The following is a 27534-nucleotide window of genomic DNA, read 5'->3' on the forward strand; positions in this document are numbered from 1 at the left end:
ACTCTATCTATTTGGCTGGGAAGACAGAAGAATAGAGTAGCACATGGTAGATAAACCTTCCAAAGATCCTTTAAAACAAATCTAGGCAAATATGTGAAATAACTTCATCAGTTAACCGAGTCTCTTTTTCTGTGAACTCCAAAATCTGGCAAGTCATTCTCGGTTTGCTTTTGAAGGTTGAGATTAATATACAGCCTATCCAAACACTTCTGTATGAATAAACTACATTGATTTCAGTATGTTACCTGAGGACTCCATCTGGTGACTCTCCTTTACTTTGCCAGATTTTGAAAAGCTGCAGCCTTACTGTGATCTAATGCCAAAATATAAAATACACTGTAGGAAAGTATTAACACATTGTGATTCTTGCTCTGTGGAAGTGAATAAATGAATTCTCTGACTTTTTGAAAATGCCCTCATAGGAGCATTACATTTTGTAAGCTGACAGCTAACAATAAGACTTCATGCCAAAATCAGTGTCTAGAGAGCCATGATTATTTTCATTAATTATTCAAGATTAAATGGACATATGAAGGAAAATACAGAGGGCATCAAAACAGGAGCAATAAAGTATTGTGAGAAAAAGACTCCAATCAGAATAATCCAAATATCAGTAAAATCTGAAATTAGAAATAAATAGAGGACAGTAAAATATTTCAGAAGAAAAATGGGAAGAAATAAGATATCTAAAATACCTCTTAAGATATCTAAAATACCTTCTGAAACTACATAGTCAAATAAAAAATTACTAATATATCTTCCATACTGTAGTCTTCATAGCAAAGAAAGACTAATTATGGAGAAAAACAGAGGAAACCTTTCTTTATATTAACAGAAATGAAGATTAGAATTACAACCACATGTACTAAAACTTACTTTTGTTTAGAAAATCGATGTTGTAAACCAAAATTAATTTGATGATCTAAGAAAATTTTAAGATGATTGATGTTTTTACTGTGTTAAATTATAGGAAAAAAATCAGACTAAAGCAAGAAAAACTTCTAATAAGAAAAAAGTTAAGCAGAAATAAAACCATAGTAGAAATGTTACCCACTTCCTCCTATTCTTTGGATTTTGCCTTCCACCTTATTTGCAGTTTCGACAGTTCAATTCTTTTCTATGGAACTGTGGCAAACCAAAGGCCTCAGATCCACATATAATATAATGAAGACTTCATCTCCGATTTTCTTTATATATTCAAGTTATTCAAGTACTTAAGCCTTTTTTTTTTTTTTTTTTTTGGTCACTTTGGAAATGCTCTAACTGGAAAATATTTATGAATATGTATGAGGCTCCCTTACCCAAACTCATTTGAGCTAATTCAGGAAAAGCAGATGGTTTCTTCACCTGTGCATCACAAGCAGTCTGATTGTGTGCTTATTCCTTGCACTGACAATGAGACTTCCATGTGGCCTCATTTCTAGACCCAAGTCAGGCAAGACAGTTTTGAGGCATTTAGCTGCTCCAAACTAAGATGTGACATTTTAGGGTACAGATGTGCAGCTGTGTGCCTTGACAACTTTTGAAGTCAAGCAATGAAGTACCTATGGAATTTAGGCAATGTACTGATGGTTGACAGAGGTTTTTCGATGTCATTTTGGGACTAGCATGACTGATATTTCTTACCTTACATCTCATTCAACTAAGTCCACTTTCCAGCAGTACAGAATGACTTAGCAAAATTAGATAACATTCTCCTAAATTATGAATCAAATACACCTAAAAATTACATTTATTAATTTTAATAGGAACTATTTTAACAATATTATTAGGATCTTGATATTTGTGAACATCACCACTTTACAGATGAAAAATAGGTTTCATAGCCACCATCTTTAAAAAATCTGCCCTGAAAATTGAACCTTTTTTCTGGGGTTAGTGGTTAAGATACACCAGGAGATAGGCTATAATAATAAATAATTAACATTTTGCACACTTTTGAACTTTACTGTATTTCATATTTACACAATGAAATGTAATGCTTTAACACAAAGATTAAACAAGAGTACATGCACAAATAGCAAATCTGTACCTCATTACAGAGCAGCAAAATTATGTTTTGATTATTTTATATTTTGATTCTTTTAAGAGGAATGGGCACTATTTTGCTTCAGCAAAGCTGATGTGGGTGCATATGCACGCATCATTGCACAAAGGCATGTTGGCACAAACACAACTGTGCATACAGACATGGATAGAGGGAAGTACTGAACAAAAAAATAACAGATGTTAAAGCTTTGTCCTTTCAAGTCAAAATGCTGACATTTTTTGAATTAGCCTTTACAAAGTACTTACATCTGGTATGTGTTTAATAGTCTTTACTACAATCAGTATGACTAGAATTTGTATCCCATGTGCATTAAGCATAATTACCGATATGTAAGATTTGTTCTACCAGAATTAGAATTCTATTAATTGGATTTTATATATTAAATACACTGTGGAGTAGCTAGAATGTATAGAGTAAAAATACATAATTTTTAGAATACTTAGCAGACTGAGAGATGCTCATAAAGAAAAGTTTATCTCAAACAGTTGCCCATCAGCATTTTAAAACTGAGATATTTTTTTCCTGATTATTGAATGTATCTAACTTAAATTACAATAAATAAAACACTCTTACGTTTTTTAATCTGAACCTTTCATAATCTACATAAGTGCAGTATCTACTATGGCATAAGGACACAATCCCTTTAGTCTGCCACAAAGAGTACACTTTCTTAGTTTCCACTACTACAATATCATGGCTATCTTAGCACATAAAAATGACTGCATTGTACCCAACATTGTCCTAACAGCTGTTGTCCCATTTTCATTATTTGTTTGTGTTGTGAGTTTTTTGTTTGTTTTTTTGTTTTTGTTTTTTTTTTTCTGGAGGGGGGTGAATTTTTGTGTATGTTTTTAATTCAGAAAAGTAAAATACTCAATTGAAAGAAGCACAATAAATTAAGACTACCTTAAATTTCATGCTACTAAGGCAAGAGATTAAATTAGCTCAAAAAGTAGTGGAAGATACAGGATTTAGAGCAGATTGGTTACATGATGGTCAGATATATAAAGAAGATATGGTGATTAACGGCTCCTGAATCTGGCTGATGATTTTTAGTCAAACTTTCTCGTGAAAAATGGGCTGTATAAAAGAAACAGTAGCCAATGTGAAGTGGCTGCACTAAGTATGTGACATGCAGTTAAAAGCATTGGGACACACCTCTGTACGCACCTGGTGGCTATACCTCTTACTGATATGGTCACAATATAATGTTAATATGAAGTAAGTCATCTGGGATAATTGTTTAGAGAGGAAACATAAGTGTACCTAAAGACCAATTACTTACTCTCCAGCTGGGGGAGTTCATGGATATTTATCCTGTGCTGTGGACATGGAAGAGAAGAGTTAGTACTGATCTGTACCATAGCAAATTTGTGTTTATTCTGTGTTTAATACACTGACAGTGCAGTCATTCCATACATTAACATCTTGAAATTTGGAAAGGAAGAAGATTAGCATGAAAATAAAACCAGAGAAGAAACTTTGCCATATTTCTTCTTGCTGCTGTTTTAGCTAGAGGAAGTAACATCTTTATGTCTCTTCTCTGTGGAAGTTAAAACTAGCAAAAGACAAGCAGAATCAGATGACCTGTCACGCTAATTAAGAGGAACACAGATTTCTGTGTCAGTTGCTGAACTGTCCCTTTTATTTATACATAATTTTGGAACACATGTTTTTCTCTTGCGAGAGTCTATAAATACTCAAATATTCTAAAATCCTTAGGACAAGGAGAAAGTTTTTTGCTTGAAGATATCTTCTGTAGATGATTTTAAAGATATACTAGCTATGAAAACAAACAAACAAAAAAAGGATCACTATTAATAAGGATCATCTTGTTTAATGATAGAACAATCCTGACACATATTTTCATGCAGCACAATCCATATATAGGCTTGCTTTGATTCTTTTTCTGCTTATATTTTTTTGCCTACCGATACGCTTGCTTTATTTACCATATTTGTTGTTTTTTTGGTCTTTTTTTTTCTTTTGCTGTTGTGCTTACTGCTCTTGTGAGGTCTACTTCAGTAATTCTGAAGATGCCGTGCTGAAGTTTCGGTATGACTGTCATGGATATTGGCATAGAGAATATATACATATGATAGGAGGCTCAGGAAAGCATGCAAATGTTTTGGAAGACAGCAACAGAATTCAAAATAATCTTGACAAATAAGAAGCACGTTTGAAATAATAGAATGCAATTCAATAGAGACAACTACAAAATATTCAGGCAGAAATAATAAATTGCACACATACAAATTAGGGAACAACTGTTTAGGTAAAAGTTCTGCAGGTCTCCAAGTAACAGGATGTCAAGGTCAGCATGAGCCAACAAAAAGAATCACAACGATCATGAGTCAGCAACATCAAAAAGTGGACATTGTGACAAAGCATTTATTATGGCATACAAGAGGCATAAAGATATCCTTTTCATCAATTCAGCATTCGTGAATACACTTGCATGCTCTGTGAAATTTTCTTTCACTAGGCTTTATAATGAGCAGATACCAATTGGTGAGAGAGCCAACTGAACAAAAATACTGATTGAAGGTCTTGATTTTATAACCTTCAAGGAAAGATAGAATAAAGAGAAGCTTTAGGAAGAATGTGTTAATAGATTTCAAGAAAATAAAATGCTATTCAAAGAAAGGGTTTATATACTTTTTGTATCAGAAAAGAAGTAATGGGCTTAAATTGCAAGAAAAAAGACTCATTGTCTAGTATAAAACATATTAAAAAACTTTTGAAAGGAAAAGGTAGTGATAAACTCAAAAGTTTGCCAAAGCAACCTGTCAACGTTCTGTCACTGAAGGTACTTTTAAGCAGATTAAATAAATGTCTGTCAAGAATGGATTCATTTTCCAAATTCTTTTTCATACTTAACATAGCATGAAGATTCTGAATTTACTTTAAAAGAAAATTACCTTATTCTTCATTCTGTACTCTATATGGTTTTTTTGTGTTTGATGAAAGAGATGCTTCTTATTAGTTTTTATGAAGGTCTGGAAATAATTAAGGAAAACACTGAGAACACATAGCTCTGCTTATATTCTTGTTCCCCCTGTGTTGTACTTTATATTTTTATTTCTCTTATATTATTGGGTTTTTTTTTTCTTCTTTCCAGCACACCATCTGGTTTCCTACATAGGTGAAATAATATTGCATACTTATACCCACTGTCATACTAGTGCTGATTGTGAAGTTGTTCAATACTAAATCTCTATGAACTTTCTTTATTTCTCACCTAAGTATCCTGCTATTTTCATCCTTCTCTGTGTTTATAGAAAAGAGAAATACTATCTATCATGTAGCTCAAAACTTATCATGGATAACCTATAATTAATTATACATTCACATTCTTCATATATTCACTTACCTTTCTATCACTACCTTTTATCAACCCCTTTTATTGTAATCACTGTGTAAACTGTGATTTGTATGAACTAACATATGTAATTACATTTTATTGTGAATTCATGAAGTGCTGGAGCAAATTTATGTTTACTGGAATTGTGTAGAACTGACAAAACAAACAGGAATACAAAAAGCCATGCAAATGATCATCAACTGTGTTACAAAAAAGATTTGTAAATTAACCAGGAGTTTTAAACTCTGGTTCTCTTTCTTATTTTTGTGGGTTTTAGGTTTTTTTCCAAGAAAACTGAAATTGACCAATTTGCCTTTTTCCTCAGAATAAATATAAAGAACAGTCTTATAAACAAAGGTTTGTAACAGTCAGCAAAAGAACATTTTCTGCATTTGAACATAGGCTATAAATGCATGTTAAAATATACTCTCCACTCAATGTCTTACTTACATGCTGAACTTAGTGTTAAAAGTGTAAATCAACAGAAGGAGAAAGGAAAACACCTGTGATTTGTTCATCATCTGTGCATTCTGTCTGATGATATGTCTGGGGAAGACTGAAGGTGTGAAGTCTGGATATATGCTCTGCATATTTAGTTACCAGCTGATACATTAATTTCTATAATTTAAGTAGGTTGCTGGGTAATATTTTTGGTATTAGTTTTAATGGCTAGCCATTGAGAAAACATCTACTGAAAAAATAGAAATGTATTTGTAATAAAACATAAAACATTTGTATTAATATTTGTGCTTTTATGAAGTTTCTAAAATTTTATAAATTGTACTGCTAAAGGACAATATTACAGTAGACTGTTAGCAGCATATCTGCAGGGAAGTGTATATGTTCACGCATGTGTGTAGTCATCTTAATGGAAGCGAAGCAAAAATAATCAGGTAAACAGGTTATGGTTCATTAATAATTGTCAAGTAAAGTAGAAAAATAAAAGGCAAAAAATAAGAAGTCAGACACTTCCACAAATAAATTCATCCTGGTCTCTAAAATAAAACAGTTCACTAAATTACAGAGTGCCTGAAGTTTGAAGAATTATCTCGATGTGGCCCTTTGCTCAAACAGGGCCACATAGAGATAATTGCCTATGATCACGTTCAGGCAACGTCTTAAAATCTCTTAGGACAGTGACTCCACAGCCTCTCTAAGTAACTTGTGCCAGTTCTTAGTCACTTTTCTTCATGAAAAAAAGTTTCCTTCTGTTCAGCATGAACCTCCTGTGTTTTGGTTTGTGCTCAATTCCTCAGGTCCTGCCATTTCAAGAGATACCTCTTTCAAGAGTCTGTCTGCCTTCTTTACAGATTTGCTTCAGATATTCATATACATTGATGAGATCGGCCCTAAGCCTTCTCCAGTCTAAACAGCCCCAGCTCTCTCAGCCTTTTCTCCTATGGGAGAAGCTCCAGGTCCTTCATCAACTATTTGGTTCGTTACAAGTAGAAATAGAAATGGAATCCCCACAGTTTTGCAGCCCAGAACTGAACACAATACTCCAGTTGTGGCCTTAGCATTGCTGAGAAAGGAAGGATCATCTCCTTTGACCTGCTCTCAAGACTCCTCCTTGTGCAGCCCAGAATACTGGTGGCCTTTTTTGCCATAAGGGCACAGAGCTGGCACAGGTCCAACCTGCTGTCTGTTTGCTCCCTCCAAGTCCATTTTGCAAATCTGCTCCCAGCATGTGCTGATGCATTGAGTTATTACTTCCCAGGTGCAGGACTTTGCACTTTCCTTTGCTGAACTGTCTGCCATTCTGTTTTTTCTGAACTGAGCTGTGTCACCCACAGAAATTCTGTGCAGGATGAAGGCCAAGAGTGTGGTAATCACATATCCTCTGAACAGAGAGAGATATAGCTTTCCCAGGATTTTCCTGGGAAGCTGTGAGAAGCTGTGAGAAAACTCAGAGAAAAGAATGAGAAACAATTCTTATTTTCACTTGTTGCACCTGTTGTGCACATGTGGAATGTGTTATGGAGATTTGTTTACCAAAGGGTGATTTCTTAATTGGACACTGGTGATGGTGTTTGGATTTTCAAGGACTGTATCAGACTGTTTGTAAGGGTGAAGTATGCTTCTTAATAGAATAATATAGTATAGGCTAATATAGAACAATAAAGCACTTGATCAGCCTTCTGCAATCACGGAGTCAATGCTAATTATTACCCAGCTGGCAACCCGCTGCTACGATATAAGAGTGTTTAAGGGTACTCAGACATTTCCAAAATCCTTGGAAAAATTGCTCAGGGCTTTCTGGAAATATGTGAAACTGACTCATCCTAAAATGCCTGAGGACCCAACATGGGAGAATGGGTGGATCTATCTGGATGGGGAAGCAGCCTGGAAAGAGAAAAAGAAAATCATGGGGTCATGGGAAAATTCAATTTTGAGAGCATGCCAGGAGGTCCCTAGTGAAGCCTCCTGCTCAAAGCAACATCAGAAGATGTGACAATACATTTCAGGGCTCTTTAAAGCCTTTTCTAGAGAAGCTGTAGGGACACAGACAATATAGTCTCTCTGGGCACTCTGCTCCTCTCTGGACTGTCCCCATAAGGAGAAATACTGCCCTTTCTCTCCAGTGTAAACTTGTCTTGTTTCAGGTGAGGCCCACTGCTTCTCATCCCACCATCATGCAATGCTATAGAGAACCTGGCTCCATTTTCTCGACATGCAAGTTGTAGGCCTGCTGCAAAGATCTGCTCTGGGCCCTCACTTGGGCACCTTTCCACTGAAAAGCCACCTCCATTCTATTCAGATTCATTGTATGCCTGCACCATTTGCAGGACATGGTCCTTTGCTGCTTGCCTTGCTCCAGGGCCCCCTCCTCACAGCTGCTTTGGTACATCTGACTCTGAGAATGAAGGAGCTGGCCTGTTTCTGGATCAGACCAAACAGCAGGGACAGTTCCTTCCAGACTTGGTCACTAGGGATGCTGAGCAACTGTCCATATCTTGGGAAGCCTTGTAGGAACAAACCAAAGAGAACTGTGCCTTGTCTCTCCTTGTTGTTTAGTTTATCATGTGTCATACCCTCCTTGCACCCACAGCCCCTGGGACAGCCCCTGTGTGGGACCCAAATCTACTCACAGCCAGGCAGACAAGGAGAGAAGTATTGGAAGAGGCTGCCTTCCCTCTGCTTTTCTCCACCAAGAGACCTGCTTTGGACCTACTTTTCTCCACCAAGACAAAGACTGAGGATCAAGACTGTTATCCTGCTGGAGCTTTCACACCTTGCATGTGTGCCTGTCAACAGAAGTCCTAGATAAAATGTAAGGGGACAGAGCCGGCAGCTGCTGACAAGCAACAAGACTGAGGAGTGTCTCAGTCATTCTCTAACATAAAACAGTTCCCAAGCGCCACCCATCACTGTTTGTCCAGCCAGGAAGACAGGTGTCCCAAAGGGAGAAAGCTTGTTTTGCAAGACATTTGGTATCTTCTTATGACCTTGCAGATGTGTTTTAACCTCAGGTGTATCAGATCCTGTGATGAGAAATGTTTCCTGTGCACAAGAACTTGGCGAGAGGCTTGGGGTCTTTTCTGAGGCCCAGCAATGCAGGTGGAAGAGCCCTGGTGATGTCCTCAGTGCCAACAGAATGCCATCCCTTGGCTCCTCTGAGGTCTGTCAAAGGAGAAGGATATACCCCTGGTCTCCAGAGGAAAAGTCCTAGAGATGATAGTGATTGAGGTTGGAAGTGACATATAGATGTCACTATGTTCAAGTAGAATCACCCAGGATGGCATGTGTACCAGGATGGCAGCTTAGCCCTGTATATAAAACCAACAACAGCTGGAAATAATAATTAAATTAATTTTATGTGGTTTCAGCTTTAAAAATTAAAGTTTACAATGGAAAAGAATTTTCAATATTCTTATTGAAGTCCAAAGCCTTACCAATGAGATGGTGAGGTGTTCTGGATGCTGAGAGAACAACCCTTGTTAAAATTGCCAGTGATCGTGTTTTGATGGAATTAGGGTAAGACTCCTCTCTAAAGTTTCTTCAATGAAAGTTTCTTGTCAACTTGTATATCTGTGTAGGCTGAGACAGCAGATGCTGCCATCCCAGCTGAAGGTCAGATAATTTCTTTGAATCTCAAAATGTATTGACAAAACACTGAGGTTTTGTTTCTTTCCAGAAAGAAAAAGGAAACATGAGAACTTCTTTACCTCCTTCAGTTGTGAATGTAATGTTCTTGCTCATATTTTATTTTCCATATAGTATCTTATCTTAATCTCTCTTTTCTTGTTTTTTTGTTTGTTTGTTTGTTAGGGTTTTGTTTTGTTTTGGTTTGTTTTGTTTTGTTTTTTTTTTTTTTTTTGCTTAATGGAGCAATGAAAAGGGAAGCTTAAATGTAGAAGAAAAGGTCATTAGACAGCATTTTAGGCACTGAGCTTTAAAACTCAGTTGTCATTTATATTTAAAACATTTTTCCTCTGATTCTGAATTCTTCCCAGCTAAAATTTTATATCCGCAAACCTTCATAGATGTTTTCTCATCTGCTGCTCAGCATGCTTATAGCAGCTTACCACCAGTTCATTAGGGCCATCTTCCCATTTTCTCCTAGCCAGTAGGCATACTTGAAGCTTGTTTGAAATGCTTTCCCTTCTCTCTTCCCCTTTGTAAGGCAAATCTAGTTGGACAAGGACTTTTTCGTTCTGCTGGTACTACCTGCTGTTATTTCACACATGACTAGCTATAACACACATAATATAATGAAGACTTCATTTCACATTTTCTTTACATATTCAAGTATTTAAGCCCTCTTTATGTCACGCTGGAAGGGCTCTAACTTGGAAAATAGGATATTTGTGAATATGTATGAGGCTCCCTTACCCAAACTCATTTGAGCTAATTCAGGAAAAGCAGATGGTTTCTTCACCTGTGCATCACAAGCAGTCTGATTGTGTGCTTATTCCTTGCACTGACAATGAGACTTCCACAATACTCTCACGGCCTCTTCTAGATCCAATGCCGAGGCATATAGCTGCTCTAAACTAAGATGTGACACTTTAGAGTACAGATGTGCAGCTGTGTGTCCTGACCACTTTTGAAGTCAAACAGTGAAGAATCTATGGAATTTAGGCATTGTACCTGATGGTTGCCAGAGATTTTTCAATGTCATCTGGGGACTAGGATAACTGACATTTCTCACCTTATATCTCATTCAACTAAGTCCACTTTTGGGCTTTTTTGGGTCTAGCCTGGATTATAAACTCCATGTTAGGAATCCTATAAAACATGGTTTCATAAACTGTGATGAAGAAAGTAATATATTACTGCCTCACCAATATTAGCAATGACCACACTACGTGGTCATACAGGCTCTTGTAGATCACATTCTTAGCAATCTCTTTCTTCACAGGTATTGTAAATTCAGTCAATCATCGGTAATCCTATTAGTAACTTCATACAAGATGTAGCATAAAACCAGCCTTTGAGTTTAATCCCCAGCCTGAAGCCCAGGCTTCACACAGGTAGTTGTACTGAAACTGATTCTTCTGGCACCCAGGGCATGCCTTAAGTATTTATCCTGATTAACTTGTTTGTTATTTCTTTAATGATTTATGATCATAATTTTTATGCTCCTGTAAATTTTATTTTTGAAAAAAAATACCATCCCAATAATGTAAATAAAAAGTGGATATTTCAGCAGTATAAATTAATGAGTAAAGTATGTTAAAGGTTTTCAAGAGGATCATGTTCAAAGTCTCATTACAAAGTGCTAAACTTATTCCAGTTATATTTGTGTGAGTAATAGGAGTAACGATATTGTGCTCAGGTACTAATTAATTTGCCTGTAAACTTTTATAAATCAATCAAAAGATCTCAGAAGAGCTCAATGATAGTGTAACCAAAAAGTAGTTCTGAAGCTAACTATTTAAATTCCTATGTAAAACAACTACAATTTCTTTTCTCATACTTACTCTTTACAGTGCTTTTCCACTCAGTCATGCCAATGTACACAGATACCTCTGTGTAAGATAACATATTCTACCTTTGTTAAAATAAATAGAACTTATTAGTTCATCTGAAATCTAACAAGTTCATAAATTGCCATTATGCCAGCAAAATACATTGGATTGTGCATTCATTTTGCAACTACAGCTATACATTTGTAAATATTTAATTGTTTACTATGACTACAAAAGTAGTATTAGAATCCTTGCAGCCACCACTTTTATCATCAAGTCTTTTCAAAGTGGGGATGGACCAGATTAAAATTCATACACTTTTTTTATTTTAGTAGAAGACAGAGAGATTTTTATTTTGGTGGACATTTTTGGAATATCATTTTTAGATATTGTAGATCAAAGAGCTGGCCCAATTTCTCATACTATTCATATGTTTCTTTCAGCATTGGCAATGGTCAGGCTTAAGAAGCCAATGACTCTGCACACCGGTAGATGCTGTTAATAAATAAATAAATACAGAACAGGGTGGTTTTTTTTTTCCCCATATTCTTTGTATTTCTTAATTAATCTTGCCACATTTTCAATAAACTGCATAGAACAGGCATTTAGCATGACTTAACATGCAAAATTACTAGATTCTGTTTTTCACAATGCAAAAATCAGCTCAGTTTTACAACTTGACTAAGTTTGTGCACTACAGCTTTAGTCTTCCTGAACTACTACTTCCTTCAGGTTAAATCCATTTAGCAGAAATCCACGGAGAATACAAAAGATACAAAAGATCTGTGGTCAGGTCCTTATAGAGAGGAAAAAACACAAAGCTATATGTATTTCTTTCTTGTATCTGTGATCCATGTGACTACGGCAAGAGAAGTTTGAGCACTTGCTGAATTAAGAACTGCTACACCCTGCAGTCCTCATGGAAGAGGTGAATCTTATGTGGGTCATACAAAACTAAAACCCTACTTGAGTATTGCTGGTTACTGAAATTCTCTAATTCAAATTATGGAATCACAGACTCATTAAGGTTGTAAATGACCTTTAAGACCATCAAGTCCAAAAGCCAACCTAGCATTACCACCATGTTCACAATTAAATATTAAAAATGAAGTACATCCAGGATGGAGATAAAATCTGTGACCAGTTTTCATAGACCTAAAATAAAATAATAAAATATAAAATATATTAAGAGATTTAAAAAAATCAATAAAAATAAAAAAAGGGGATCTGGTCTGTCTTTTCGTTAATTAAAATCTCATGGCACATCAAAAGTGTGCAGAAATCTGAGCATATCAGCACAGTCCGTTTGTGTCAACAAATCTATCTGATTCATGCTATCTGAAAAATTGATTTTAGATCAATTCATTTAGTTTTGAAAGATCTATTAAATAGAAATCAATTAACAGTCAGTAGAAAAATGATTTGAAATTCTTGCTTTTCTAAGTGTCTCCATCCATTGATGTCTAGTTAAGCTTTGCATTTTAGCATAAATATAGCCACACAATGTGTTAGACAGACTAATGATTAGGTCACACATTGGAGATAAAGGCACAGTTCTCTTCAGAAAATCAGCCTGAGTTTTACATGTGTCACAAACTGATGTAAAACTACACTATTTGCAATGAAGCTGCTGGAGTTGTCTTCCTCCATATCCTTACACTTTTGAAGTGCAACAAGAGAAATGCATGTAAATTTTGAATTATGATAAAATTTGAAAGTTAAGCTATTTCATATTTTACAAACATTTCAGGAATGCTCACATGCCATTCATCACAAATACTTCCATATCTAGGTGTTAACTTTGTGGAGTTTTGTAGGATTTCAGCTTGTGAGCTTGTGATTTTTGTATTAGTAATGTGCAATTTGGACAACTAAACCTCAGCTAAATTCTTGATCTTGTTGCAATTTTCTGAAAAAGAAACAAAGATTGTTATTTTTAGAGGTTGCAGGTGAAGAAGGACAGAGACTAGTTTTAGTGAGCATAAACCATAAAGGTATGTCAGCTGTTACTCTTTGAACAATACTTTGCTCTTCAAGCTAATTATTAAATTAACATTTTAAAGTGAGATTATCTCTACCTTCATTAATAAAGTAATAGTTTTTAGTCCTTTTGTGCTGCTTTTTTGACCTGTCTTTTGTTCAGTTTTACAAGCAACTGATGAGACGTCTGTCTTTGTCAACGCAGAAATAAGATGGTTCTTGACATTGGGGTTTTCTCATTGATTAAATTGTCATGGTGTATTCACAGCCTAAATGCTGCCTTCTGGTCACTGTCCTTTTCTTGTGTGGAAAATGACCTTTGTGAATAATTGCATGCCCCAGATGTGTCAAAATGAGAAAGATGCAGCAATCCAAAGTGGAAACACCACAGAAAGTATTTATCCACTGATTATCTTGTAAACTTGGGAGAGGAAAAAAAAATAACCAGAAACCAGTTTTTACGAGTTTATCATTGAAAGGTAATTTAAGGTCCATTCAAGAAATTTTATTTGTACTTTATATTTTGCTTTAGAATATTTTTATGATTGTCTTGCACTGCATGTAAGGATAAATCTAAGTACTTTTTTGAGACACAGGTCTGTTTTTAAACTACCTATATGCTTCTATTTATGAGGCTATCAAAGACTTATAAGAAATTTATAATATTAGGACTACTGTGTTTTATGCCAATATGGAAATATCCCTAAGAGTCATTATTATGACTGGGAATTTCTGGAGTATAGTGTATTCTAGCTGTACGCCAGCATCCTTCAATTCATTTAATGTCCTGTTGGACTTAAAGGGAGTGTCAGTGAAATTATATAAAATTTCTTCCTTTACATTGTTGAATTATCTGCACTCAGAAGTGAGCAAAACTTTGCAACTAACAATTCTTTCTGAAAATAATTTACCTGATGCAATTAAAGACTTTCCTTGCAACTTTGTTGACTTAGCAGGAACTACACAAAAGCAAAGCAGATGGGTAGGTTGGAAAGCTTGCATGAGTGCTTGTTTTTCTGCCTACTCTCATACGGGTCCAATGACTGACACGTGGTTTCCCTGGCTCCCTGAAATTCCACCTGTCTGAGTGTGGGCTGCCCAAGTGCCTGGGAGCTCTGGCTAACTTATAGTACAACTGGTAGTATACAGGAATGCCATGGCTCCATGGGCAGACATGCACGATTTCCTGGGCAGACTGTTTCTTGGCTGACTATGTGTTTTTCTGGATCTCTACCCAGAAAACAGGCATGGTCCCAGTTCCCCAAGATAGTTGGGCAGATCTAGATTGCTGGCCTATAAATGGCAGAAAAAATGGATTCTGCCTTCTCTGAAGTAAGTTTTCATCAAAATATTATTGTTGTTAAAAATTCACCTTTTGGGTTCTTCATTCTGATCCAAAAAATCAAAAATGTGTCAAATTTTAAAATTTCTACAGGGTGAAAACTCAGATTTCAGAATCAAATGACATTACAAAAAATAAAGGAATTTATTACAATCAGCAAAAGCTAGAATCAGACAAGTAATCAAATTAGGTGAAAATTAAAGGCATTTTTATTTAGGAAAGAAAATCACAACTACTCTTATAAATGTGGAGGAGAGTTCACAGTTGTAAACTAACTGTCACTGCAGAGTCACATGGTAAGACAGAAGATGATATATTCATTCCTCTCAGTCATGCCAGAACAGTTGTTTTTATGCAGCAGTGAAGCAGAAAAATATCTAAGAACAATTTCTTCACATGCATACAATGCCTCTGCTTCTACATTCTACAGATGCACATACAGATGCTACTGTTACAAGAATCAAACACCAGTAAAGTAATTTTTCTATTTGTTCATATATCCAAGGCAGGATCAATGTTTACTTCTCAGAGGACAATATAGATCAGAGAACATCTTAAGAAATTACCTCATTCAGAATACAAGACAAAAAGCAACCCTATGTTTTATTTTGGAGTATCATCTGCTTGGAAGATACACAGCAAAACTAAAAGTTTGCAAAACATGGTTCTGCATACTAATATTTGTATAACTTAATAGAAAGAAAGGAATATTCCATTAAGCAACTGAAAGAAAAAAGGTATTAAAGAATATTTTATTTTGTTGATCTGACTGCTGTCTATATTTGCAAATAAATGTGCTTCTCATAAGTAAAAGTTTTGGGGTTAAAACACCAAAACAATTAAAAGTTAAGATTTCGCCTCATTGTTTTTTTAGTTCATGGTCCACTGAATAAGGAAGTCTATTCTGTCAATCAAGCAGAAGTGTTAAGGCCGTATATACACTATCATGTTAGATTTTACTAGGATTCCAGTTTTTCTGTTTAGTCTTTGGGGCATATAGAAGAATTCGTGAGGTTTTTATCTGTCTGAAATGGAAGAGTTACACTGATGACAAAAGTTTAACACATTCTAGTGATGAGGGCCTCTTAGGTCACTTTACCTGCAGAGCATTTTCTGATCCATGCCTGGCTCCCAGAGATGACAACACCATGTGCATTGTTCCCAGGCCTGACTTGTTGCTGCTAAACTTGCCCTTATGACCCTAACAAATACTTTGTGGGGGAATAAGGAGATAGAGGATACAGGGGAGGAGGGACTGGGATTCAGAACTACCTGTTCTGAGGCTGCCATCAGCTTAAGGCTTTACACTGTTGAGAAGACAGCAGTCATGACCTTGGTCACTCTGAGAAAAGTAGCACTAATATCACAGAAGTTCTGTATTTCTGGCGGGATCTGACATGGAATTCAGTCAACTATTATCATAAATTGAACAGCAGCAGAGCGCTAAGTCCAGGGTACCAGAATGAATAATTCCATAGTGCCTTCACAAAATTAGCCACCCAAGAAACATTATAACTAATCAGGGATTCACCTAAGGAACAGAACATATAGAGAGTAGACATTCACAGGTATACTTGGACCTGATTGTTATTCAGCAGGAAGTTTTTAAGGGCCTAAATTCCCTCTCTTTAAGCAGGATATGCCTAGATCAGATTCAATTATCTGTTCACTCAAATTAACTGGCAGGACTCAGATACAAATAATCCAGAAGAAAACTGTTAAGCCTTGTCAAGCAAAAAGATTAATTTTTGCACAGCAAAAATTGGTGGGGGAGTAATTGGTGTGGGAGGGAAAGGGGAGAAGGGAGAAAGCCCAGTTTATTTGAAAGTAATAACTAACTAATTTAGATATTGTGAAGAAAAAAATCCTAATTTTTTTCTTAGTGTTTAGAGGGGTGTTTAGAGGTTATATATAAAGGTCAAATTACCTCTAACCTCAGGAAGATCTCTGTAATCACTTCTGCAGCAAATATGGTATTTGTCCACCTTTTGTAAGCAGATTGCCTAAATTCTTAAAGCAATTAAATGAAATGGAACTTTGACAAACAGAGAAAATATCCATTAATGTTATTTTCTAGAAGCTGTATGGAATACAGATATAACACATGCTTCTCTTGTCTTCAGTTGAACATTAAAATACTGAAGTCATCTAACATTTTCTTAGTAGCAAATGCTTTTGCATAACTCAAATTTTACTTTAGCTCTGCACTTATAATGTACCTACTCACAAGAAATGGAAAATTATTAAATACTGTAGTCCAGCCCTCAGAAAGTTGAATTGAACTTTCATAAAAGTTATTTCATTGTAGAAGTCATTTATGGGAGTCTTAAAAGGCTGAAAGCTTTTCTTGCTGATTATGTACATATTCTGTATATAGATTATTTACATGTGAAATGTTGCCTCAAATACATTTGATTGCATTCTTTGGGAAAAATGTGTATTGGAGTTCTGTGAGTGAGGAAGACTTAAAAATATTTGTGTTCTCATTTGCACTGCTGCAATTTGGCTGCTGCTTTAGCAGTAATGCTTTAAAAATTATATAGAAGTAATTAATTTCTTCCTCTTCCAGTGCATTTTAATACAGTCTAAAGGTTCCAATTCATGTTCCTCCCTATCAGTATTTCACTAAATAGCACTAAATGTAAATACTGCATTAGCAACAATGTGCTTTAAGTACATTTCCAAGCATAGAAGAGCTAAACTCTTTGGGTGACATCCAGGTGCAGCACTCTACAGATTCATTAGGTTGCTGTATTTCATAGAGGTTGAGAATAATAATTCTTGTTTTCAAAACAGACTGTTTCTTAGTCTTCCATTAGTATCCCTACTGATATCTATTTTATCATTACATCACTCATTAAATGCCACTGCTTTTGTCCATCACTTCTTGTATCCCTGAATCCTTTAATAGATGAAACAATACATGTACTTTGGAAGTTATCTTTATGGGAATAAGCTCTGGTTCTAGAATATTTCAGAGCAATGTTTCTGCTTTGATTCTTTTTTGTATCATACCTGAACCTGAATTATAATCTAATCTCTATCACAATTCAAAGAAATATTGAATATAATATTTTGCTTAAGAAAGAATTTTTTCCTTTTCAGAAGTGTATAAATCAGCTAGGGGTAGGAAAATCATACATCATGGCTGATTCCTAGAGGCATATTGAACTGATTGCAATATCTCATATCATAAGAAAGAAAGCAGAAAAACCCAAAAAGGCGGTTTCCTAATGGAGAAAGGACTAAGATGTAACACACAGATGAAAAACTGTTCTTTATTCTAAGGGTCAAATTTTAATTCCAAACACTCTTATTGGTATACATAAAAAAATTAAATCAAGCTTAGAAAACCCAAAGTGAAACAGCAGTAATAATAGCAAATATAATAATAGTGTAATCCAAAACCATAACGACGTGAGTTTAAAACTTGCATTGTTAATGTGATTGAGTAAATTTTTAAGCTGCATTTAATTTATGGGATACAGGTTCCCCACTCCTATCTACTGTCAAATGAATGAATAGGTTTCTTCATAAGGAAGTCTCTTCTGATATATGGGTCATCTGCTTTTTGGTGACTATTGTTCCTGAAGAGGGTCTAACCTAGAGTCCTGTGATTTTTTTTTTCCCTACAGATGACAATGGTCCTTTTGAGCAATGAAAAATCTTCCAAATCATCCTCATAATGTGAAAACTTTGAGAGTTAGAGGGATTGCAATTTGATGGTACAGTAAACTTTAGATGACAAGCTTAGTCAGAACAAATGGCATAAATCCCTTCTTTTCATTACCTTTGAATTTTGTTCCTCATGAGTCTATGCCATTTGACTATTCTCACTACAAATTTGTGATGTGTTCCCTGCTCCTATTACCATGCTGACAGTTATCTTTCCTGAAAGTCATGTAGTGCGGTATCTGTGAATAAGAAGCTAGCTGATAATATGGTAACCAAAGAAAGGGAAGACTTCTTTCACTACACAGGAAAAGTAGAAGTATTTAGCTGAATTGACAGCTACAATCTGCATCCAAATTTTACTGCTTCAAGGGACTCAATAAAGTGCTTGACTGTTGTACAACATAATTTTGCATATCTATTAAAAGTTTCTCAGTCATGTATTTTTAATAAAACACATTAAGAAACTCAGAAAAATATTAAAAAAAATATATGGGTAAAGACAGCAACTGTTCACAAATGAGCAGAATGAATGCTTTCTACAAATAAGAAAAAATAGTACTGAGATACGAAAAGGGAATGCCAAGCTATATGAGCAGTTTCAGAGAGAGAGAGAAAATCTGTGGTGGCTTAACAGTGAGCCCTGTGGCTTCTAACAGAGTCAGTTAAAACAAAAGAGACAAACATTATTTTATCACTACCAGGCATTTACACAAAACTTAAATTCAGCTGATTTAAGCTTCTACTGGATATTCAAGAATGCACATTATGGCTTTAAGTATATATAATAACCTAGAGACAAGATCTTCAGAATGATTTAGTGCAACTCGTAAAACAAAAACAAATGGCATATCTGGAAGGTATCCTCCTGTAAAAGGCAGTGCAGGATGGTATTTATTGATCCCTAATTTGCTTTAGTTGTCATAATTATTTCAGTGTTGTATCACCCTATTTCATCTTTGAAGACTGCGCCATAGCCTCACTCCTGTTTTTGCAAAGGTCCCTTTAATCTACTGTGTCCATAAAAATGGATACATAGGGAAGTCATGAAATATTTTTCTTTTTACAGGAGGAGAAATATAAAGAGACATAAGAGAGCAAGTTGAATTTGTCTGCTCCTTACCCCAGAAATCCTACTGAAATGGGCAATTTCAACTCATAGTTGAAACATAAACTGGAGTCACAATACCTGATTGTTAAAGAAAAGCAACGGTTCATAAGCCTCTTCTGTTTTGCATCATTTATCATTTGCTCAATTCATCACATTTTTTACAGATTCTGAATTAAAAATATTACATTCAGACTGATATTCAGGATATCTACTGTAACACAGCAAAATATCCATAGAAATGTAAATAACTCTTTTCTGTCTGTTGTGACATGCATCAAAATAATGTAATTAATGCTGTCATAAAATGATTAATGGAATCACTGTGATTAAAAGTTAATTCATAAGAATAGAAGATCTATGAATCTTTCATTTTAACTCTTCAAGGATTAGATTAAACAATAAAAGAAGAATTCTGAAGCATAAAAGTGAAATTCACTGGTAAAACTTATTTTTTCCCTACAGTACTTTTAACATTTTAATTTTAATTTAAAATTTAATTGTAATTTTAATGTTAATTTTAATTTTAAAATCAGTCAAAATCTTTCTTTTATTTCACAATTTGTTAAAACTGTATCTCTGTATTTTGAAAGAAAAGAGAAAATACATTAATGAATATTGTTGGTAATTTAATATTATCAAATGTTATTCAATTCTCTACCTTTATGTTTTTCCCTATTTTTCTGAGGATATGTGAGAATTTGGAAGGTATCATTTGGAAACTTTGGATTCTACAACACAACACTGGAGCATAATCTCAGAAAAGTGAAAAAAGCTGTATATACAAAAGTGCATATTTTTAAACATTACCTGAGCTTTGCTATTTATATCCTTGCAGGTTAATTCTTGCAAGACACATGAAATAAATATTTCTTAATTATGTCAATTTGGACTAATATTACAAGCATCTTGCAGTACTTCAAGAGCCTGTGGGTACCCAAAACTAAAGCAGAACCTCCAAATAACTGACAAAGGATCAAAATACTGAAAATGCTGTACTCTAACCTTGTGGTAAATAGAGGATGGAAGGGTCACTGGTTTGAAGATAAAATAGATTAAAATGAATATAAATTACCTTTGTGATGCTGAAAAGCTTGATTACTTTGCTTGTGAGACACAATTCTGTCCAGAAGCAATGTAATGTAGATTAATAAAAGTGGCAGGTGTAGCTCCTGCTTTTTGAAGTTTTCAAGAAATACGTTTTAAATCTTCTGTTTCCTACTCAAGATCTCAAGATGTAATATAAAAATAGTCTATTATTAAATAATTATATCTTTCTATTTTTACACTTATGGATATTTTTTAAAAACTCACAGGTATGAGAAAGAAAATGAAGCATAACTGTCCCCTTAAAAAATTATTTTTGTTTCTCGGATGATTTTTACTAACAGAGATCTGCAGGAAAGTTGTCACTGCTTTGTACAGCCTGTTGCTTTCTTTCTTTACAACCTTTCTGTTGCCTCTGGTTTAGGTTAGATACTCAAGTATATGTTTTCCTTGGATTATGCAAGGAAGAGTGTTAAAGGAGGCTTGGGCAGATTGAATAACCTATGCACATAAAGCCAAAAGACTCTGATGATTCTTGTTTTTGGAGTGACTGGATATGTTCTGGTAATTTGATTGGAGGATTTGTTGTCAGTGGGAATGTTTGTAGTTGCCTCCACATACGTTTAAAATGTACGGTCTTGTTAGTAAATAGGAGGAGCTAGTTTAAAATGTCCAGGTTTTGGCAGGCTGGCAGGAAAGAAAAAACTTTATACTGTGGTGTCTTTAAAATAACTTGAGGGCAAGACAGAAACTATTCCAAGTCACATTGATAGAAACTCAGGAGAATGAATTAGGGCAATTTTTGCTCTCCTTTATACCAACATAAATCTGGAGTGACTCCACTGAAATAGATAGCTAATCCCTACATAATCAAATATAATTTCTTCCTTTTATTATTTCAATTAGAAAATAAGTAATAATGACTGCTGTAAGTTATAATTTTGTGGCCTAATGAATTTGCTCAGGGCTTCCTTTTAGAGTAGAATTTATTGATAATGTGAATTTAGCTGTTATAATAGATTATCTTCACTTTTAAACTTCTTTCTGTCATCTGGCTACTTTTCATTCAACCCTACAGCTAATTCTTTTGGCTTCTCAAGCAGGGTTTCATTATTATAGGGCAACACTGAGGAACCAGCTGACATATCCCTTTTTCCCAGACTGGGCTACAAGACAGTCTCTGCATATGACTTTAGGGTATGATCCAGCCCCATGTTGTTGTGTTGTTTAGGTATGTGATGTTCACTATCCAGTTTTCATGACACATAAGAGACATGACACCTGCCCCAAGCAGTTTGCAATCTAAAATTAGATATTCTACAATGAGTAACAAGTAATGATTTTTGTTGTGGTATAAAAGCTGGTGGGCTTGTAAAAAAAAAAAAAAAAAAAAAAAAAAAGGAAAAAAGAAGCTATTTCAATAAGTTTACATGAATTTTCACATTCCACATCAATTGTAGTTGTAGGTATTGTATTAGCTAGTCAAAGGGTATCCAACTGCCAAGATAATTTGCCTAAACTAGGAATTGCAAATGCAAAATAAAGAGCACAATAGGATGCTAGAACAAGACACCACTGAGATGTACAATTTATCAGAACCATTATATCATTCTAATTACTGCAGAGGACATGGCATAGCTTTAACTGTCATAGCTGCATATCATTAGGATCATGGCTAATTTAGGAAACACAGTTCCCTGCAATAAAGGATATGCAATTAAATCTGAGGTCAGTTGGATTTTTTATTTTTATGCTCCATAAAAAAACTACTCTCTAGCACATTCCAAACTTTTTGCAATGAGATGTTAAGCAGTTTGCTAGAGACAGAATGTTAGAGGGAGATGGACAAAAGATCTATACTTTTAGTGCTTCCTTTGACATTGAAACTGACCTATATACCAGTAGTAAATTTTACCTGTCTGGTATTTGTACAATACTTTAACAATGTAAAGCAGTGGTGTCTTTGTGCACAACTTTGTTCATCAGTTAGAGACAAGGAAAACAAAAAAAAAAGATAAATACAATAGCTCCAAGTGACCCACATGATACATTAATCTTGACTACTATGTAAGCTTCTGCATATTAGAAGTCTATTCAGTTCATATGCCAACAAGCTCTGAACATGTGAAAGAACTGAAGATCAGCACAGCACAAGGATAAGCTGCCAGTGTGCTTTTTCCTGCAGTTCAATTATCTGTCCATGATATCTGTTGAGAAGACTCTGCTGTGGAAGATTACCTCTGTCCTGATACCAAACTGCAAATGTCCAATTGAACTCCATTTTAAGGCTATTTTGGAAGAGTAGAAAGCAGTAGAATATTCTGCCAACCCAGGACTAGCCCTGTTTACTTAGTTTATCAAAAGTAAAAGTATGTCTGGTAAAACTAAATAGAACTTATGTGATTTTATAATACCATTTTGATTTTTTATTAATTCAATTACTGAATTTTTAGGAAGTCTTCTTTTCCCATAAAGCTTGAAGTCTGGAAGGTAGTAAAAGGAATTTTATAACATTCAAAGTAAGATTTTTCATTTTCAGAATAAATAGATATCATTATGAAAAGGCAGTAACCATCGTCTCTCTAGGTAACGGGAATATTGTAGGAATTCATGGACCAATGGAGCCAAAGGATGAAGTAGATGTTGTTGAAAACTGAAAGAGAAGCACAAGGAAATATATTTAGATCTTCTCAAGAATCTCTTGGTTTTCTATTTTTCTGATTCAGACATGCAGATCTCTCTACTTCCTTGCCCTAGCTTCTGCAATTAGAGACTTCATGTGTAACTTGGAGATAAGTCTAACTGAAACTCCCAAAAACTTCATCTTCTGAAATCTCTGTAATCTTCATTTTTTAGAAGGTACATAAATAGCTTAACCAGTATCTCTTCATCTGTACAGCTGCTTACTTATTTATTACTCTTTCATTTCTGTTGCACTGCTTTTGTAAGACTTGATTTGAAACTACTGTCTAACTAGAACAAACAATTATGCAAATGAATTAGATCCTTCACCACTTCAGAGAACTGCTACACATTTAATTGCTACAAGAAACCACAAAGAATCAGTTAATTCCAGAATAATTCAACATCTGTTAGCGGATTTAAAGAAGATACTGAATTTATTGTAGATCTGTAAATACTCAGCAACTTGGCAGGTGGTATTTTTATGGAGCAGAGAACAAAACAGAAAAAAAAATAGATGAACTAAATTTTCTGGGTAAGAGACATTGCTGCAGAATATATTCAGAAAATATTATAACTTTTTAGTCTCAGGAAGGCTTCATTGTTGCTGTTCATATGTTTTTTAAATTTTTATTGCAACTTTGGAGCTTATTCCATTTGATGTTACATATGGAATTGTCTGTGCTAAATTTGCTTTTTCAGTGATTCAGGTATCACATATCTTATATACTGCAGAAAACATCAGGCAGCTTATTTCCATGGAGTATTATAAGGAGTGTTACTGGCACTGCAGAGCCTGAGGAAAGAGCAGGATATCTCATGGAAGGCTGCTGATCCCTACAAAGTTCAGTTTATGTTGCAAAGAATGATACGTGAAACCTCTGCTCCAAAGTATCATCTGAGCTGGCACAATTGTCAGATGACAGGCAGATGCATATTGTGTATAAATAGCTGAGAGGCATAACTGCAAGGCAGGATCACTTGGGATTGCAGATGGTAATTCCTGAAACAGGTCATTTATGAGGATGTCATTTTATTGTTACGATTCCCAGTTTGCTTTCATTTTAGGGATGTAAAAGTTGGAACAATTAATCTTTGAAGCATTAAATCAAAATTCAAAATTTTCAAATATTAATGATCATATAAATATATTTTTGCAACAGCTGGTCTTGGAAGACCTTAAGAATGGGACCACTTTCATAGAAACATATTGAAGCTAAATTGGTCTTCCCAGTAGGAGGTTCTGGCTGGTTACCATGGGCAGATGCCTTCCATTCCTGTTAACACAAATGAGTTATCCATGTTGCACACGGCTATGCAAATGACTGTGTCCAGGTTGCAGAGAGGGGGCAGAGCTTAGTGCCACATGGGCATGGCAAAGTTGCTATTCTATGCTATTATGCAGAAAGGGGATGTGGTTGCAGATACTGCTACTCAGAATAGTAGTTGGCAGCACACAACCCTTTACAAATCTCAAGAGGATTCACTGAAGCATCATTGGGGAACCAGAAGGATTAGTAAGATGAAAAAAATTGTCAACTTTAATTTATGAAGTGCTGGGTATTTTTGTTCCACTTTCCCTCCTACTCTTGGTGTTATCTACAAAAAAGTCGTTTGCAGGCAAATCTCAATGTTAATCTCATTGAATCAAACTGAAGATGAATTCTGATTAAGGAAAGTCTTTAAAATGAAAAACTATTAAAAAGAAAAAGAAACAAGGAGAAGTTTAGGTCAAGGTTGGACAATGGTCAGGATTCTTTTATATATATCTCAAATATATGGTCAGGAACCCAAGTATTGATATAATTATATATAACTATTAAAAAGGTGATTTTAGATCTTTTTTATTATTAACCAGCCAGATAAACAAATATTAGCCATCTTTTGGCTATGCCCTTGTTAGAAGACAAGGGTAATTACATTATATGCAGTAAGGATTCATACAAGATCAAATTCTTTAACTACTGGTTCTGTTCATTCTCATTCCATTTTCTCATTATGCATATGGAACAGTTTTCCATGGCACTCTGCAGTTGCCAAACAAATTCTGAACACAGGTACAGTAATTTCAATGCAAAACAGAAATTGCCAACCGATATTCCCTTTATTTCTTTCAAAGTCCTTTATGTTTATGAGAAAACAAAACAAAAGTCTGTTGTGGAATACTTTGCTTGGGAAAGATCTCTTCTTAGACCTACAACATGACAGAAAAAGATATTTTCTAGCTTATCTATCAAAATTCACTGACAAAAAGAAAGCTTAGAGTGTATAAATGGAAGTTGCCTTTAGAGTTAGGCTCTGATCATAAAAATAGATCATAAAAAATGTATTTATTTCTGTGAAAAACTAAATTAAATTAGAGATCACCTGAATTTTGAAAATATTATCATATTATATTTTTTCTATATATTTTCCCCAATATTTCCTGTTACAAAAGGTGGCAAAACATTTTTTTTATCCTGGTTAAGAATAATTTCCTTAAACTCAGGGAACCTGCTTTCGTATTTAAGCCATGTATTTTACAGGATGACAGAAAAAACATTGCAGAATGATTTTTAGCTCCTTGTAGTGCATGGCATACATAAATATTTAAAGAGCAAATTACCTGTTCCTTACAAAAAACTTAAAGCATTGTTGAAAATTACTTTCTATAAATTCTACTATTACGTATAATCCTAAGACTGGTAAAAACTTTTAGATAATATATTGGAGGCTATAGTTCAATAAAAAGAGATAGAATTTGTCTCTTATCATACTTTTAGCTGAATACTGAATTAGGATAAAACCACAAATAACCCCTGGCAATACAGAGTGCCACTGCAGATTCCTGTTGTATCACAAAGATGTGGCTTATGTTTTGCATAATAACTTGAGGCCTTTTTTTCTTCTGGAAATCAGAAACTGAGAATGTCAGTATAGTGGTAGCCCATATACTGTGTCAAGCTTTCTGGGATGGACCTTTTGTTTCCCTCGGAATAATTTTTGTCCTGTAGCCCTAGATGTAAATAAAAAAAAATAAATAAACAAAACAAAAAAGCATATCTCAGATCTTGTGCATTTACTGATAATGTTGTACAGCTTTTTTATCCTCAGACTTAGTAGACTGGGACACTTTGACATGATTCTGAGCAAAAAGAAAACATCAGCTGGGTCTTAGGAAACAATTGGTTGCTAGTATGAGACATTGTTCAAGTGTCCTATTCTCCTCCTTTTCTCTTTTCTTAGCTAAATAAGTCTCACAGTCTTCATGTGCTTGACTGTAAGTGAGAGGGCAGGACTCTTGTCACAGTAGGGGAGGGGGAATGATGGTCCTGTGGCTGTATAGGGATTGACAAGGGGAATTGTTGCTATTCTGTATCCTTAAGGCTCCCCTCTCTGCAAGCTCTTTGCTAGATCTCTTGCAGTGATGAGGCCAAGGAAAACTTCCAGTTTCAGGTGAGAGTAATATTACTTTTTCATATGGCAAAATTATGAAATGTATGTAATCTTTCTAGGTGAGTCAGGGCTGAGCTATTTAACACTGAAGACATTCCTTTCTTCTGCTTCATTTATTATTGCTGGGATTGTGAGTTTGGAAAATTATGGACTTCGAATCCCATGAGCTACTGCATTGACTGAATATGGATCCCACATGCCTATTTCCAACAGGTAGGAAAGAGGTGTATAGATACAATAGCTTCAAAACAAGTTTCTCAGCATGTGCATGGAATACTTCTGAGACCATAAATATGAAACCTTGTTGTTTCAAGGCAACACAAGCACAGGCAATAAGTTAAAGACTGCAAAAGAGGATAATGTAACATAAATTTGTATTATGTGTTCCCCCTAAACAAGTACGTCCTTTCAATCCCCTATTTTCATTATGTGATTTTATCTTCATTATGATGCTACATGATCCAGACTCTTCTGTTAGGATACTTCCTATCTTCTTTGGCATTTTTCATAATATCACTTTCTTGAACTAGAACTCAAATCTTGTTCTATTTTTACACATCACAACCCCCCACATGGATGTCCTCTGTTTCCAACATTCCTTTACCTTGTTCCTCTATTTGAAAGAGCAGATCCCAATATTGCCTGTTGTGATCAGTGTAGCAGAGGAGACGTGGGAACCACAACATGGAACAGCACCATGGAACAATTTCTCATCAGCCCAAAGTGATGCCTACAAAAATGGTAAAGGCTTTTATTCAAGAGAAGTAGCAGTGAAGTTCATCTAGAAGCTCTTCTATTCTTTCCCCTCCCCAGCTCCACTTAATGTATGGCAAAGCAAGATTGAGAAAGCTTCTAATTTGTATTTTTGAAGGTTTCGCTTATTTTCATTATGGTCCTTAACACTTCAAAAGAGTGTTCATATGGGAAGTTCTAAAAACATGC

Source organism: Vidua macroura, chromosome 2 (assembly GCF_024509145.1).
Source record: "Vidua macroura isolate BioBank_ID:100142 chromosome 2, ASM2450914v1, whole genome shotgun sequence".
NCBI classification, from domain to species: Eukaryota; Metazoa; Chordata; class Aves; order Passeriformes; family Viduidae; genus Vidua; species Vidua macroura.